The sequence below is a fragment of the Acinonyx jubatus genome, chromosome A2, assembly GCF_027475565.1.
Source record: "Acinonyx jubatus isolate Ajub_Pintada_27869175 chromosome A2, VMU_Ajub_asm_v1.0, whole genome shotgun sequence".
Taxonomy (NCBI): Eukaryota; Metazoa; Chordata; class Mammalia; order Carnivora; family Felidae; genus Acinonyx; species Acinonyx jubatus.
The window spans coordinates 110,263,965-110,277,210 of record NC_069383.1 but is presented as its reverse complement, the minus strand read 5'-3'; the positions used below and the strand labels follow the sequence as shown (position 1 = coordinate 110,277,210).

Here is a 13,246-nt window from a genome sequence, read left to right as displayed (position 1 = left end):
AAAGGAGAGAGGGGTTGGGGGCTTCTAGCACCCCCTCCCAGGAGAGGGAGTCCGGGTGGGCCGGACCTTGCTTCCCCCAGGTGTGAGAGCCTGAGGGTCGCCATTGGGGATAGTCCACCTCATTTGTTAAGCATTTGCTGGAAGCTGGGCCCACCTGTGAAGGCTGATGGGGGGACGATAGGGGAGGGAGGACCTGTCCAGGCTCTGGTGGTCGCAAGCCACCTCTCTTGCTTGGCCTCGGAGCCCCAGACTGAGGGTGGCAGGTGGCAGGTGGCAGGGGGACCCCAGGGGGAGGCCTCTGGGTTCAGCCCCAAACTCCAGAAACCTGTAAGAACCACACAAGTAACCACATTTCACCTTTAAGTACTGACACCACCCCAGCTTGGACTGCTAGTGCGTGTGCCCGAGGCGGGCCGTTGCCCCTCCCTGGGCTCTGGCCTCTTCTGGAGACACAGGAACACAAATAATAATGTCAGCTGTTGCTCGTGGAGCATCTGTGTGTGCGGGGCGCTGATGGGCCCTTTGTTGTCTTCTGGTGTCTTATATTGTCACAGTGAGCTTTTCGGCACGGGGCGGGGCGGGGCGGGGGGGGGGGGTCTGTTGGACACGACTGACACCTGATATGGAAAGACTTTGTAGCTGGATTCTAGGATGTGTAGGAAACACAGGCCCCTTCTGTCCAAAACCAAACAAGTAAACCTGGTGCTGAAACCCTGAAGACGTTTGTCCTTAAAAAGTCCTGCGCCAGTGTGGGTCCCGTCGGTGCTGGCTCGGTCCTAGGCGTCAAAGGCAGACGCTGTCCGTGGCACAATGAAATCCTCCGGCTAACGTGGAGACTCGACTACCCACTACCCCAAAGGGGGTCTGTTTTTCTGCACCGCTTGTAACAGCCCCACTTTGTGGATGAAGAAACTGAGAGTGAAGTTAAGTCCCTTGGCCGCGTTCCTTCACTAATGTCAGAGGTGGGATCTGGGCTGGGACCCAGAGCTAGCCACGAACTCCATGACCTGCACCCTGCTCTGGGTCAGATGTGCTCATGGAAGGACTGGCACCTTCCTGGCCCACCGGAAAGGGCTGGATGAATCTCTAGAAATGTGTGTCACCGCTCTCTCTGGTGGCTTCCCAAGAGGTACAGCATAGAAAGTCTATAAAGGTCTGGAGGGTCTATAAGAAACCATTCTCCCACAGGGCAGGGGATTCTGTGAGCTTGGCTGGGCAGGGGTGTCAAGGTGGGTCCCAAGGCAAGGTTAACACGCTGTGGGGCGCCTGCCCAAGGGTGATGGGGTAAGAGGTGGGGCCCCAGAAACAGCCAGAGACGTCTGGGCTCGACTTCAAACAGTCAGGAAGCACATAACAAGCCACGTTTCATCTGCAAGCACAGAAGCCCCAGATAAGTAGGCCACAACGAGCACCTCGAGGCTGCGTCACGACACCCCCTGACACACCCTGCTGGGTGACACCGGGGCACAAACAAGGCAAGGGGCCATGGCGGCCTGAGGAGGCTTCTTGGCGGCAACGGTAATGACAGTGACGTCCCGCCGTCTGAGCGCCGCCTGTGTGTCGAGCCCTACTCTGTGCTCATTTAATTCTCCCGGCAACCCCGTCTAGTCGGAATGCCTATCCTGTTCGGCAGACAGGGAAACGGAGGCACGCCAGATAACTTGTTCACATTTCTTGCTAGCTGGAAAGTGGCCGTGTCGGAGTTGGAACCCAGAATTGAGCTTTCCTTTGGGAACTGGAGGGCTGACCAGCGTAGTGGGTCAGATAAGTGGAGAGGTGTTCACAGGCTTCCTACTCTGGCGTCTGCCCTCCTCCCAGGTGGCAGCTGATCCCCAGCTGGTGCCCCCACTGCTCCATCATCTGGAGGATGGACATGGCTGCTGGGCCAGTGTGGGAGAAGGGCCCCATCTGGTGCCTCCGGACAATATGCCTGCTGAAGGTGAAGTCCTTTGCTGACGGCTCCTGCACCCCCCCACATCCTCACTGCATGAAGATACGCGGTCCCTGTCTGTTGTGACAGCCCCCTGCCGGCTTCCCCTGGAGTTGGGAGTTGGAGGAGTGTCTATGGGGGCCTGCTGCCCTCAAGGTGGGGAGCTGGCTGGATAGCAGGGAGGACCAAGAAGCTGGCTCTGGGGAAGGGTGGGGCTGGCAAGAGTGACTTTGGGCAGGTGTCTATGTAAATGTGCCGGGAGCCGGGTGCTGCTGATTCGGAAACCCTCTACACCCGGGCTCATCGGGTCCTGGCTGCAACCAGTCAGAGCCTGCCCAGCCCACAGTGCAAACCTCAGGGCATCTCCCCAGGACAGCCTCCCTGTGGGGCAGAGAAGTTCCCTTGGGAGCCTCAGAGACTGCTCTGCCGAGGGTCCTGGGAAACGCTTCGGGGTGTGGTTCTGCTCCTGGGGCCTTAGGCTGGCCCTGAGCTAACACTGCCAGGCAGTCTCACTACTGACGAGTGTGGTGTACCTGTTTCATTTGGCTGTGTTCAAACCACCCAAGATGTAGTGGCTTACCACAGTGATTTCTTATTTTGCATGATTGTGTGGGTTAGAAAATCTGAGACCAGTTCCGCTGGTCTCGTGGGACTCACTCATTCGCTGCACTCAGAGGACCTAGCCTGGAATATCCAAGATGGCCCCCCACACATGTCTGTGGTTGGTGCTGAGGCACCGCAGGTCCCCTCCACATGGCCCCTCGCCTGCTCAGTGGGCAGCCCGCTTCTGTACAAGGGGTCCCCTCGGTTCCCCTCCACATGGTCCCCAGTGGACAACCATCTGCCATCCACTGGGGTCCAAGAGCAGCGTTCCACGAAGACGAACGTGGAGGTGCATGGCCTCCTGAGGCACAGTCTCAGAACCGGCACAACCATCACTCCTGCCACATTCGACTGCACAAAGAAATCATGTGGCCAAGGGGACAGGAAATAAACCCCCTCTGGGTGGGAAGAGGAGGGGACAAATCCCACTGCAGAGGGGCCTGGGCACCAGGATGGGGGCAATCTGTAGGCATATTTTGTAATCACAGCATGTGTATCATTAGGATTTTGCTGGGCTCTTATCTCACAAAGGCTGGGATGAGCAAAGCAAGTTCTGAAGTCATCATATGCAAAGCCCCAAAGCAGCCTGGTAAAATTACCCTTGAAGACCTGTCATATAGAGTCCCTAGTTTGTGTACCCGCCCTACAGGGAGCTCTGTGCCCACTGAAGTGTGTGGTCCTTGAGCAAGACCAGATGAAGGCAGCAAGGCTTGCCCAGGCATTCTAGCCATTGTGGTGAGAAAGGGACCCACAAATCCCCACTGGGAGTGCATGGGGTCCAAATCACTGCTCACCTTTGGAGGCTCCATTCTGTGTTACTATTAAGCCTGTAGAGCTGCACTGCCCCCAGACAGAAGCTACTAGCCCTATGGGGCCATTTAAAATTTAACAGGTTAAATAAAATCTTTTTCAAACTCAGTTCCCCGTCTGCACTAGCCACATTCCAAGCGCTCAGTGGTCCAACTGAGCCAACGAGTGGAGAGCTAGGGGTCAGCTGGCCTGAGCCCAACTCAGCCCCCTTCATTCAGCTGCCCTCCTACCTGCCCACCTTTGTAGTTACCCAGGCCTTGTGCTGGCTGCTTGGGACCCAGAAGTGACTCAGCCTTATCCCAGTTGCTGCTCTTGAGGGACTGATAACGCAAGGGGCCAGTATGTGAGCCGGGCCAGCCCTGCTGGGCATCCCTCCAGCCCCTGTGTCTGACCCGCCCTGCCCTCAGGGAAGCCAGGACCTGAGATGTGCTGAGTGGGGAGCCCTAGGGCCACGCCCTCTTGGAGCAAACCCCTAGCTCCAACACTGTCCTCCCCACCATGAAGCAAGGGGAGGCTCTGTTTGCACTCTCCAGGCTTTTCTAGTAAAAGCAGGATGCCTGTGAGAAACCTCCCCACCCCCATGGTGAGTATCCATGGCTGAAAAAATTACAATAAGCCACTGAGAACCCATTTCAGATGAATTTGAAATCTATGAATTTTATTCACTGCAACAGCTTCTATTTTGGTTTGAAAGATGTTAATGTGTGAAACAGTATTTGTTTGGTCTACCAGCAGCGTTGGGTGTGCATATGGGATGTAAGATCCCCTAAAATAATTCAGGGGCTCCCAGCTTGGGAATCCCCGAAGCTTCCAGGATCGCAGTGGGGGGTGGGGCACCTTATGCTGTCTCTGTGTGGCCAGCACTTGGGCTAGCCCCATGCTGGCTTTTGTGGAGGGAGGGGAGTGAGGTTCTCCCTCGACACTCTGCCCTCCATTCCTACACCCCTCCATACTCACAGCCCGTAGCCACCCTCCTTACTATCCGTTCTCCTGGTTCTGTTCTGAGCTCTACCCATCGGAGGTGACCCAACATTTTTGCCCAGTCCCTCTAGGATGTGTGCCCCAGTGTCCAAAAGCTGTGACCCTCTTTTCTGCAGGGATGGAATTTGACTTCCTTATAATCCAGGGGAACAGAGGTGATTCAGACACCAATCCCTGCCCTCTAGGCTGGGGCCTGGGCACAGGTGAAGCGTTTCCACATCCCCTTCCTCCTGCTGCAGGACCCTTCCCTGCTCCTGGCTGGACATCAGCACCATGAAAGGAGGGACATTGGTGTGTGTGTGGCTCCCAGCTGATCCCTTGCACATAATAGACACTCAAATATTTGTTGGGTGAATGAATGAATGCAAGCTGAGGGGCACACAGGCATGTGTCCCAACCATGCCCTCTGGCTTCTGACTGTGTCTTCTTTTTGGAGGTCTCAGAGACATATGATGAGCAGGGGACACCCCCTATGGGAGTTGCGATCACAACTAGATCAGTGTTTTTTTCTCCCTTTGGGGTCCGTGGATTTATTCTCAGGAGTTTTCAGGTTCCGCACAATAATTTTTTTTTTTTTTTTGTGGATTCTTTAGGAGTTGCAAGAGTTGTTTGTAATAATTTCAATTACCAGGGAGACTTGCAAGAATAATATCCAAAACAAGTCCTCCCATGTACCCTTCACCCCAATTCATTATTACTAATGTTTTACCAAATATTTTCCCCCCAGAACTATTTGCAATGTCATTGCAAACATGCAACATGATGACTTTTACTCCTGAATAATGCTTCAGTGTCTATTTCCTAAGAACAAGAACATTTGGTTACATAAACATGGTCCAATAGCCAAAGTCAAGAAGTGTAGCACAGATACAATACAGTTTATAGTCACCTTTACCAATTGTCTCAATAATGCCCTTTATGTCATTTTTCCCTGACCCAGGACGCCCCAGAGTCGTCACGTGTTCTCTTAAAGCTTTATGAAGATGCCATTTACATACCAGAAAATTCCCTTGTGTCAAGTGTCCCATCTCATGATCGTTGAGAGATATTGTTAGAGTTGTATACACATCATGATTTTTATTTTAAATTATCTCCATCACCCTGAAAAGAAGCCTCGTCGCTAGTTTCCGTCAATGCCTTGTCCCACCTTCAGCCCCTGGCAACCGCTAATCTGCTTTTTGTCTCTATAGATTTGCCTTTCTGAGCATTTCATTATAAATGGAGTCATCCAATATGTGACCTTTTGGGTCTGGCTCCTTCCACTTGGTGTAATGTTTTCCAGGTTCGTCCATGTTGTAGAACGTGGCAGTATTTCATTCCTTTTTATGGCAATAATACTCCACTGTATGGATAGACCAGTTGATGGACGTTTGGGTTGCTTCCACTTTAGGGTTATTATGAATAATACTGCTATGAATATATATATATAAGTTCTTACATGGGCATATGTTTTCATTTCTCTTGGGTAGATGTCTGGGAATAGAATTGAGGGGTCAGATGGTAACTCTATGCTTAACTTTTTTTTTTTAATGTTGATTTATTTTTGAGAGCGAGAGAGACAGAGTGTGAATGGGGGAAGGGCAGAGAGAGAGAGGGAGACGGGCTATCTCATTGTGGTTTTGATTTGCATTTCTCTGATGGCTAACTGATGTTCAGCATCTTTTCATGTGCTTCTTGGCCATTCATGTACCTCCTCTGGTGAAAGACCCTATCAGACTTTTTGCCCATTTTAAAATTGTATTGTGTTCTTATTATTAAGTCACAGAGTTCTTTTCATGTTCTAAATACAAATCTTTGTGGGGTGTTTTGTTTTGTTTTGTGTTTTGGTTATATGACTTGTAAACATGTTCTCCTAGTCGGTGGCTTAAATTTTTTGCTTTCTTGATCGTGTCTTTTGAAATGTAAAAAGTTTTAATTTTGATGAAGTCCAATTTATCATTTTTTTATTGCTTATGTGTTTGATATCTAAGAAATCATTATATCTAAGAAAAAAAATCTAAGATATTTTTATATCTAAGAAATCATTTTATATCTAGGAAACTACTGCCCCACCCAAGGTGACAATGATTTACTCTTATGTTTTCTTCTAAGAGTTATGTAAGTTTTTTTTTTAATTTTTTTTTAGTTTGTTTTTTGAGAGAGAGAGAGAAAGAGCAGGGGAGGGGCAGAGAGAGGGAGAGAAAGAATCTCACTGTCAATGCAGAGCCCAATGTGGGGCTCAAACCCACAAACCATGAGATCATGACCTGGACGGAATCAACAGTCGGACGCTTAACCGGCTGAGCCAGCCAGGTGCCCCTATGGTTGTAACTCTTACATTTAGATCATTGATCATTTTGAGTTAATTTTTGTATATTATGGGAAGGGTCCAAATACATCCTTTTGCATGTAGACATTGTCCCAGTGCTATTTGTTGAAGAAAGTATTCTCTCCAGTAAGTTCTCTCGACACCTTTGTGAAAAATCATTTGACCATGATACAGTCTTTTAAATGTCATTTTCATGAAAATGACAACCTTCTCTCATTTTAACAAAAGCATGTTCCCGATCATCTGGATGACTTTTTCTCTGAACTACTGAGGTAAACCAATCAGTTATTTTTATTTTGAGTGGTTCATGGTTTTCTCTTGCTTATTGGTAAGAACTCTTTATATATTGAGGAACCAAAGGAAGAGTATGTGCCAATATTTCATCTCGTGAAATAGCACCATGTACTCCAAAGGCAGTAAGTATAGCTTGACTTTGGGGGAAGCCACTGAAGATGGAACTAGGCAAAAAAGGCAGAAATGAGTTCTGATGCTAACCTGAGAAGTTTATGTAAACACACCAAAGTGAGTTCGCTCTTTGGTGAGTTAGAAACTGTACCAGGTTGAGCTGTCACACAAAGAAAACTTTTATTTGCAGCAAGTAAAATCATGGGGAATGGTTTCCAAATCTATGACTCCCTGAGAGAGGGTGAATGGGTTCCTTTAGTTTAGGGTTAGGATGAATAGTTAGGTAGGGAAGCCTTGTCATCCTATGTAGAGGGGAGCATAAGGCGGTGTGTGCCCCTTAAAGAAAAGGCCTATACACACATTGCATGTTATGTAAATGAGGCTGGGGCTCCTCCTTGGGCGGAGACTTAGTATTATAATGAGGTAAAGGTAATGGTACATCATTCCAGAAGTCACTCCTCAGTCCATCTGTGAGGGCTTGAGCTGGGGGGTTAGCTCAAAAGGTCTGGGTCATCTGGGCCAGTGGGAGGTCTTATCACAGCAGTCGCCATCACCCGAGGGGTGATTTGGGGTTTCTTTTGCCTGAGTTAAGAGGTGAGCTGCAGGGATGCCTGGGTGGCTCAGTCAGTTAAGCGTCTGACTTTGGCTCAGGTCATGATCTCGCAGTTTGTGAGTTCGAGCCCCGCATTGGGCTCTGTGCTGACAGCTCAGAGCCTGGAGCCTGCTTCGGATTTTGTGCCTCCTTCTCTCTCTGCCCCTCCCCCACTTGTGCTCTGTCTCTTATCAAAAATAAATAAACATTAAAAAAAATTTTTTAAAAAGAGGTGAACTGCAAAGAAGAGCTTCAGGAGAAATGTCAAAGGTTAGTGAGTACAAGCAGGTGGGCAGTCAATGTCAGGTCTTGGGGGTCTAGCTGGTGACACTTAGACCTGAGTCCTACAGGTCACTGGGAGCCCTAGAAGGATCTTAAGCAAGAGAGGGATGTGATGAAATCTGTATTATTGAAAATTGCTTTAAGTAAGGGACATAATGGATGAAGGGAAAGGCTATGAGGGTAAATGGAGGCCAGAAAGTGCAAACTTTGAATGTCCAGCTGAAGAGTGTCAACTTGGCTTTGTGGGCAATGGGAAGCCACAGAACATTCTGGGTGATGACTGGGCGTGAACCAGAGGGTCAGTGGGGATGGAGAGCTGTCTCGGGAGGTGGGAAGGAATAGGACTGAGGCCAAGGCTGATCTCTGGATGGGGCAAGAGTTTCAGTTTCCCAGCATAAGGCTTTGCCCCACTGACATCTCAACCCCACATGGGTGCTCAGTGCTGTGTCATCTGTCCCTGCTCCCAGAGCTGACCTCCAACCCAGACAGATGGGACGTTGCTAGGGGTAACCTGGAGAGGAAATATGAACCAAGAGTTTCCGGGCAGGGCGCTGTGAGTGGAAGAAGAAAAAAGGAATAGCACATTGGCATGTCAGGAGGTGTCTTAGAAGTCATGTAAGCCTCTGTCCCCAGGGCAAACGACTATTGGCCTCTGCTCCCACAGGTCCAAGGGTGGCAAACCCTGTACCTCCACAGCAGCCTTTCCATAGCTGGTTGGCTCTTCTGGTGAGAAGGTTCTGGGGCTGGCATGGCATCAGAACTGTAAGGAGCCTTGGAACTCTTATCTCGCTCCGCCTGTCCACTAGATAGAGGGGACCTTGATGCTCAGAGGGACACAATCCTACACCGAGGTCACAGAGGGAGTTGTCCCCAGCTTGTGTCAGAGCAGACCCTAGAAACTCCCCGCCCAGTTTCAGAAATGATTGTTTTTGTCAACCTACTTTTCAAAACCCAGTAGTACACGCATACAGAGCAAACAAATTTTAAACAACATTTCCGTGAAAAGCCAGTCAGTCCCCTGCCCACTCCAGCCCCAACTCTCCATGACCTTCCTCAGGGTGCCTCTGTTCCAGCTTCTTAAACACCCATGTCAGGGGTAACATATGCACGTACCTGCATGTATACAAGACCCCTGCCTTTTTTACATAAAAAGTAACACACCATACCCTGTACCACACTTTGCTTTTCCCACTTACCAAAATGATCTTAGAGGTTGATCCTTAATCCATCCATGTATAGAAGACACTTTTTTAAAAAAAATAGCTGCATAGGCTTCTATCATGGATGTATCCTAATGATAATCTGTTGAACGAGGCCCTCAAGGTGCATGTTAGGTAATAATAATAATAATGGTGATTTTTAGTCACTTTAAGAACAGTTACTCTTTTTAATCTAAGTTATCTAACTTAGTTATCTACTTTTTTTTTTAATTTTTTTTTAACGTTTATTTATTTTTGAGACAGAGAGAGAGCATGAACGGGGGAGGATCAGAGAGAGGTAGACACAGAATCTGAAACAGGCTCCAGGCTCTGAGCTGTCAGCACAGAGCCCGACGCGGGGCTCGAACCCACAGACCGCGAGATCATGACCTGAGCCGAAGTCGGCCACTTAACCGACTGAGCCACCCAGGCACCCCCGTTATCTACTTTAAAAAAAGTTTTTAATGTTTATTTATTTTTGAGAGAGAGAGACAGAGTGCAAGAAGGGGAGGGGCAGAGAGACAGAGGGAGACACAGACTCTGAAGCAGCCTCCAGCCTCCAAGCTGTCAGTACAGAGCCCGACACGGGGCTCGAACTCACAGACCTTAGCCCACTGAGCTACCCAGGCACCCCTAGTTATCTACTGTTAAAATCTAAGCTAATCTAATGCATGTAAAGAAGATTTTATTGGCTCATGAGGCTGTGTCTGTGTCCAGATAACCCCTAGTGACTTTTTAAAAATCAATGAGCCCTCAGACTCCTCATATACCCATTCCACACCACCACCCCGCCCCCCACCATTCTCCCATAGGGCGGTCACCACTGTTTGTTTTGGTGTGCGTGTAACCTCTTGGGAGAAAAATTAGGAACTCCCAATACACATATATGTATAACCTTTTAAAAAACTGTATGCAAAAGGGGTCATAACATACACAGTCTTGTCTCTTGCATTTTTCACGAGAATTGCACCTTGAAGATTTGTCCACCCCAGGGCAAAGTCTTGGCTTTGGTGTCTTCATGCAGCCTCTTCGTCCCCTCCTGTTGGACATCAGAGGTTCTCCTCTTTGCTTACCTTACACAGAAGACTGTTGACTATCCTTATATTTTTATATTCGCATGCTCTCTAGCTTTGCCAGATCGCCCTTCAGAAAAATGGACTACCTTGCCCCTCACCCAACAGTGTTTGTGAGTGTGTGCATTTCCCCCCACTTTCAACAGCAAAAGTATCACCAAACTTGTTCGTTTTTGCCAACTTGGTAGGTTAAAAAAAAAAAAGTGACTCGCATGCTCTATTTTGATTCGTATTTCTTTAATATGCATTTAATTACCAGAGGCATTGAATATCTTTCCATGAATTGCTTGTTCATATCCTTTGCTCTTCTTTTCTAATCGGTTAGTCATCTCTTCCTATCGATCTGAAAGAGCTCGTTCTGGGTCAGGAAAATGAACGTTCATCTTATTTTCTTCAATTTACTTCTGGCATCTGTGCTGCAGATAATTTTTTTTTTAAGTTTGCCGTGTGTCCTTTTTAACTTTGTGGGGTTTTTTTATTCTGTTCAGAAGTTTTAATTCTCACATAGGTAAATTTATTACTATTTTCCTTCGTGGTTTCTGGAAATAAAAATATTTATACAGTGCACTTTGCACAACCTTTTCACACAGTATCATGGTTGATCTGCACAGCAGCCTTTGAAGCGAGGCAGGGTGGGGATTTTTATCATTTGTTTCATTTTATAGATGAGTCCACATGAGGCTCAGAAAGGTGAGAGGACTCGCCCAGGCTGCATAGTTTCTAGAACCCTTGCTGTTCTCACTTCCCTCACCTGCTTTCCAATTAACCAAGGAACACATTCCTGGCACTGATAACAAGAGGATGTGTCTTCTCTAGAAGAACGTCGTCAGTTATTAAAACCACAAGCATCTTTTCTTCCTTTAGATGCTCTTTTTAAAAACGTTTTTGAAATTATAAAGTCCATTCATAGTTCTTAAAAACAAAACCTCCAACATACAGAAGAATGTAACAGGAGGCTCGGGATGGGGACACATGCTCTGCCCCCAAAAGTCTACTCCCGGTGGCCACTGTCCAGTTTGCCGTGAGCATCAATAAGGTGCCACGAGGTGAGGAAGAGCCACCAGGAGCTGGACTGTGCCTTGTATACTCCAGGAATGCCTTAGACGTTCAGTAAACGCTGCAAGGCAAGAGACTGAGGTGGTCAGGTGCCCCTTTTTCATAAGTCTGTGTTCAAATCCCAGCTCAGACACTTATCAGTTGTGTGAGCCTGGAAAGGTGAATTACCCTCTCTGTGCTATGGTGTCCTTGTCTATGAAATTGGGATAGTAGTTCTACCGCAAGTAAATGAACTAAGTCCCATAAAGTGCTGAACAAAATGTCTACCTCTCGCCTCTGATCTGTCGGTTCCTTCCTCGATCTGCTGCCTACTCCAACCTGGTCCCCATATCCAGGGTCATGAGATATCAAAGCTGAAAATCAGGCTTCTTCCCTCCCAGAAGCCCAGAGAGGGGAAGTGCCTTGCCCAAGGTCATGCAGCCCGTGGGTGGCAGGGCCCGCAAAGACTCCAGTCTCCTGACTCATTACATCACTAAGGCGGCTTCCCCACAGCTGGACCACTGCAGACGCGTCCCTCTGGCCTCCTGTCTCGCCCCTTCTGGCCACCAGGGGGCGTTTCCTAACTCACAGCCCAAACAGCTGAGGTCCTGGCTGCAAACTGGTCGGGGGCTCCCCGCCGCCTAGGAACGAACGGAAGATGCTCTTTATTTGGCCTGGTGTTCAAGGCTCTCAGAACCCGCCTTCTCTCCCATACACACCGGACAATGCGCATTCCCATCCTTGCTTTATCCTTAAGCACCCTCCTCCTGGAGCGTCGGCCCCCTTCCTGCCCCTTTTAGGCCCAGCCTCTCCTCTTTAGGCCACTTCTTCCCCAGGTATCGGGTCCCTCTCTCAAACTGTGCCACCCCATCCTCTAGGAGAGTTGCCACACCACTGAGGCCCATCCCCAGCATTCAGCTGGTGCTGAGTCAACGTTTGCTGTTGGGTAAGCCGCGCAGCCGGCAGGCAGAGACCCTCCCCCCAGACTGCGAGGGGCGTTGTGTCCTGGAGGGGACTCAGAGGGACGTGGTGCCAGGGTGGGTGTGAGCATCCCGCTCCCGCTGTGCAACTCCGGACCAGTGGCTGCCCCTCTCTGAGCCTTGGTTTTCTCATCTGTGAACCGGGAAGGCTTGGGGGGGGGGGGGGGGCGCTGGGCATTGCCTGCCTGCTGGGGCTGCATTTCTCCGGGGGAGGGGCCGAGGGACTTGGCCTGAGGTCGCGGTTACTAGGTGTTTATGTGAGGGTCTCGGGGAGTGAGGGAAATGCTGGGGCCACAGTGCGCCCTCCAACGCGCCTGGACCTTGTGTACCCGGCTCCCCCAGCCAGCGGCTGCAGCGGCCCCACCAACCCGAGCGCCCTCACCTTGTCCCCGCTCGGGTGACGTCGGCGGCCGGGGCGGCACCCACCCTCCCCACCGCCCCCGCCCCCCCACACACACACATACACCTTTCCGAGGGGGTAAACTGAGGCTGGCGTGGCGAGGCCTCAGCCAAGGTCACGGCGCTCGGTGGCGGAGAGGGCAGAAGGGCCGGCGGTGCTCGGGCTCGGGCTCGGGCTGCTGACGCCCCCGGGCCCCCCCGCGCCCCGCCGGCCCGACGCGCTGGAGCCGCGCCCGCGCTCCGCGCCCGCCGCGGGGACGGCGCGCTCTCGGCGGCTGCAGGCGGACCCGCGAGGTAGGAGGCGGGCCGGCGGGGGACGCGCGCGGCGGCCGGTGCGGTGCGGTGCGGTGCGGTGCGGGGTCGAGCCCAGGGCTGGGGGCTGCGGCGACTGCGGCCCGGAGTCCCCTCCGCCGAAAGGCCTGGGCGGCAGCTCCGCCCCCGGAGCCGCGGCTACACGGACGCGCGAGCAGCTCTTGGGAACCGGGGGAGGGAGGGGTGATCGCAGGAGGCTTTGCGGAGCCCGGCCGGGGAGGAGGTTCCGAGGCCGCAGTGGCGGAGAGGACACTGGCCACTGGGTCGTAGGGTTGGGGGATCAGAGGCCGCCAGGCTCTCGGCCTTGGAAGCCGGGGTTACGCAGGCGGCCCGGAGG

The 13,246-nt window shown here is 50.8% G+C and overlaps 1 protein-coding gene across 10 annotated transcripts in view; it reads left to right on the top strand.

Annotated features, from left to right (window-relative positions):
• Positions 1-13,246, top strand: part of IQSEC1 (IQ motif and Sec7 domain ArfGEF 1) — a 460,032-nt gene that overhangs the window by 346,100 nt on the left and 100,686 nt on the right. The window contains exon 1 of one of the 10 annotated variants that reach the window (XM_053218879.1): positions 12,791-12,891. The exons of the other annotated variants lie outside the window; for them this stretch is intronic. The gene's annotated coding sequence lies outside the window, so the exon portion shown is untranslated. Of the gene's footprint in view, positions 1-12,790; positions 12,892-13,246 lie in introns of those variants that run through there. 10 annotated transcript variants of the gene reach the window in all.